Source organism: Chionomys nivalis, chromosome 26 (assembly GCF_950005125.1).
Source record: "Chionomys nivalis chromosome 26, mChiNiv1.1, whole genome shotgun sequence".
In the NCBI taxonomy this organism is placed as follows: Eukaryota; Metazoa; Chordata; class Mammalia; order Rodentia; family Cricetidae; genus Chionomys; species Chionomys nivalis.
The window spans coordinates 20,550,281-20,554,757 of NC_080111.1; positions in this window are offsets into that span (position 1 = coordinate 20,550,281).

Genomic DNA, 4,477 nt, shown 5'->3' on the forward strand with positions numbered 1-4,477 from the left:
AAACAAGCTTGTCTATGCTACCATGCTGGCCTCAAACCAACAGCTGTTGCTCATCATAATTCTGCTGTTTAGTCCAGGTTTTCCTCCTCTGGGACAGCACTAAGTATTACTTCTCTCACCTTTCAAAAGGCATAGAGGTTTGCAGGACTTTTGAAATGGGAACAGTGCAGGGTAAACCAACCAAGTTAACCTAGGATCATACATTTGAGGAGATTTTAGAATTTTACTTCAAAATACACAGACAACCCATGGAGAATGAGAACGATACACTATTAAAATATGTGTACTAGTTTATCTTATCTGCTGAGATGATGCTGACTTTTATCATTGAGATTGAGAGTACTCATCCCTGCTCACCACACCCCTTTTTGGGCTGTGGCTGCTACCTTTGCTATTTACTAGTAAAACTGAGCAGGAAGCAGTAATAAATATGCCAGATCATCTGGGCGCCAAGGTATTACTGCCCCATTTCACTCTGGTCATAACTGTTGATGACCAGATCCATTCTGCTGGTGTTTTTACAAAGGAAATAATCTAAATAAATAAAACCATAAATTCATACCGCATGTTTCATAGGCATGGCTGTCCTTTTCAAGGTAGAGATAATTCAGTGCAATCACTCTGCTAGGAAATAGTTGATTGATCTTAAAGAGAATACATGGTAGAAGGAGTCAATTAATTTTCTTATGGAGTGATAAAAAATCTAGTAGAAGTTATAACATCCACAGTGTACCCAGGAGGCCATACTTAGAGGTACATGGACAATCTCTATTCCCCAGCATGGCTATGCTTCCCTTAATGCGCTGGTACAGAATTGGAGAATCTCTCGACACAGACTGAATTGATATCAACTGGCCTAATGATTTAGTCTGTTGGTTACATAGAGCCACTTCCATGGTGGATGCTCATTTCTAGGAATTGCCATAAAATTCAAATCCTCAAAAGCCTCAGTCATTCTTGTCTCCAACACTCTTGGTGATTGGCTCATTTCATTTCCATGACATAGAGTATCCAGACAATTCATTTGCAGCTACCCCAGGGTCCTTCTGTTTTTCACACAAAATGGATAATGGGGATTAGTTACCAGAGTTGGATCCTCCTTTGCCAAGACTTTGGTTCATAGTTTCCAAAAAGGGAAATAAGACAACAACAATTTACTTTTGGTTTTCTTCTACATATCAAGCTGACCTAGCTATGAACTTGATTTGGCCCTGTTCTTTATTCACTTCCTGGTTATAAACAACAGCTAAGGGACAAGCATTGGTGACTAAGCCTTCGTTGATACAGCTCTCCAGTGACCTATGTTCATACATTGATCATATTCCAGATAGAACATTCCCACTAAACAACAGACTCCCATCAAGCCAGTTTGGGACTCAGTGGGTCCTGATGGAATCAAGTTCATGATTGGTGATGCTACCCATATAGTAACATCATGACAAAATGTTCCAAGTTTTTAAACCCGGGTTTAGTAACGTGGCAGGGCTATTATAAGATGGTGTATTTCTGTGATGGTTGGTCTGCCTGTGCTCTCTATTTTCTCTACTATGATTCACCATGGTCTTTCTATAACTTTTCAAGACATCAGTTCCTACCACCCAGTGGCATTTTACAAAGCAGCTGTTGGCAGTAGAACTAGCCTGCATTTATTGTGGTTTAGTCAGGCCTGATAGCAGAGTTTTAGGGGAAGGGGAAGAAAGCTTTATTACTTTGGCTGTAGCTGGAACTTGTGTCCTTCTTTCTTCTCAGTGAAAAAAGGCTTTTAGACTTGTACTAGACTCTACATAAGCTCCCTGGTTTCAGACTATGAAGATCCACTTGTTTTCTTGGATGTACGGCTTGCTGACATATCATGGGACTTTTAGTCTCTGTAAAGGTGTACATCAATATCTCATGACGAATGTCCATGAGAACTGACTGTAATTGATTTAAATCATTTGAATTCTAATTTGTCATCCATATTAATTGATAAACTATAGACTTTGGAATGATAAAATCTGAATCACAATCTTATTTTCGTTATTATAAAAACTCAGCAAGTTATAGTTTGACTCTTGTCTCTAGTCCGCCACTGGTATGATAGTTCCTCACCCTTATCAATAAGATTAAGAGTCTCATTAAAGAGATAACACAGTATGTTAGCTGGTCCTTCCATCTGTTATTCTCTGAGGATCAGAGAGCATCAGAGAGCAGGGGAGAGAATACCATTCTTCCTTTTCCTGGGATGCTGTCCTCTCCAGACTACCAAATAAGATAGTAACTTGATCTTGAAGTTAAGAATCTCTAAAATAGTGAAAAATTAATTTTTTGTTTCACTAATTACCCAAACTCTGAAATTTTGTTACAGCAACAGAAGTGTAGCAATGGCTCCCATGGTATAACGGTTAAAGATGCTGAACTCTGAAACCAGTAATCCAAGTTTGTATCTTGATGAAACTTTTTCTTTGAGGCAGGTCATCCTCATTAACTCAGATCACGAAACCCAATATGAATGGGCTGCCCCTGCATGTTTCAGCATTGCTGGAGACATGTTTCACTTCACTTCAGCATAAATATAACTATACGTTATAAAATATTTATGTTATTATTTTATTTATATTCTATTATATTTCATTTATATTCTTAGGTTAAAAATGGTGTAAAGAATATTGATAGGATATATAACTTGCATTTCACCAACAATAATAGGGGATATTTACACTTCAGGGAAAACACAGTTGTAAAGAATGTAGATAAAATATCTGATGCAAATCAAAATTTAGATAATATCTTGGTATATTTAATCTGCCAGTTTTAATGAAGAAAATATAAGCTACAGTAAGAAAATAAAGGTATATGCTTTAATTTCTTGGACTGCTTTAGCAAACTACCACAAGCTGAGCAGTTTAAATAATAGTAATTTTATTTCAAGGAACTAGAGTGTATTACATTGTGTTATAACCAAACAGTTAAATTTCTTATCAGATGAACCTTAACTACACATTTAAATCATTGGGTCAAGTTAAGAAATAATCTCAACTAAAATTCAGTCTGAGAAATGTGTACACTATCACTAATGACCTTAAATTTTATAGATGCGTTGAACATTGCCATCACTGATGTTGGGAGTTCCCCAAGACTATCCCAAGTTAAGTGTTCCTCTAGGAGGACTCATGAGATGCCCATTGTGGTAGGAATCAGTCTTTCAGTTGTGATAACATATCTGAGGAAATCATAATAAAGAAGGAAGAATTTATTAGAGTTCAGGGTTTCAGAAGTTTCAGTCTGTGGCTTTGGGACCATGGGGAAGCAGAAACCCATGGTAGGAAACAAGATGGGGTGCCCTTCAAAGGAATACACCAGTAACCTATGTTCATAAACATCAGGTAGGACCTACCGCCTCAGATTTTTACCAGACGCTCTGTTTCTGCACAGGCCTCATAAGCTTCACATGGCTGGAGAAGCCGCTTTAAGGGTGGCTAATGACAAAGAAGGAATCCCTTGTTCTATTACATTTACTTTGATTTAAATTTATCCACAAGTAGCTAGCGCTTCCTGATAGTATATGTAAGCTTGGTGAATACATCTTATCTGTAAAATCTACCTCCAGACTTCACAATGCAGAACAGTTTTGACTCTGTGTTTACGACTTTTGAACCAAATGAGCACTGTCTATCCATCCCTTCTATTTCCCTCATACCACACTGCCCCAAACAAATGAAAGTCTAGCACAATCTATGTTTCAAGGCATTCTTACTAATTGCAACTCTGTTTATTTTCTTTCTACCAAATGGGTTAAGGGTACTGTAGAATTCATGAAAGTAGCAGAAATAGAGAATAATCTGTTTCCATGGTGGCAAATTTTTCTTCCATTTTCCTTCTAGAGAATACTATCTCAACTAATCTCTCTTTTCTCCAGTAAACAATCAAATAACTTCTTTAATTACTCACTCTCACTCATGTATCTACTAATTAGAACCTACACAGCATTTTAGAGTGATACTCTTGAAGATTGCCCAGTGGGGCAACAGAATGACTTTGCACAATTAGCATATAGTGTTATGTATATTTTGATAATTATTAAATGAATCTTTTTCCCTTTTGCCTCTCTGTTACACACACACACACACACACACACACACACACATGATAAGAGAGCAGAGGTGAGACCTTTACATTTAAAACAAGGCAATGAAATTGTAACTTTAGCTAGGCATTCAAGTATAGTTAAAATTTCAAGTGGAAATGCACAGACATTACAACATAGCCCAAGATAACGAGAAGAGAAAGCCACCCAACAGAGAGACATCATTCTCTTCATAGTGATGTAATAGTATCCGTATGTTACAGTATTTGGCTTTGTTCTCTTGTGAAGTGTTAGGCATGCGTATTTCTTTTAAAAGCTAGAAATAATATCTGTAAAATGGCTATCATCGCAACTGATGGAAATAGTGTGACCATCGGCCTGGAGGTAGGAGTCTCCACAGACACAGAGGGG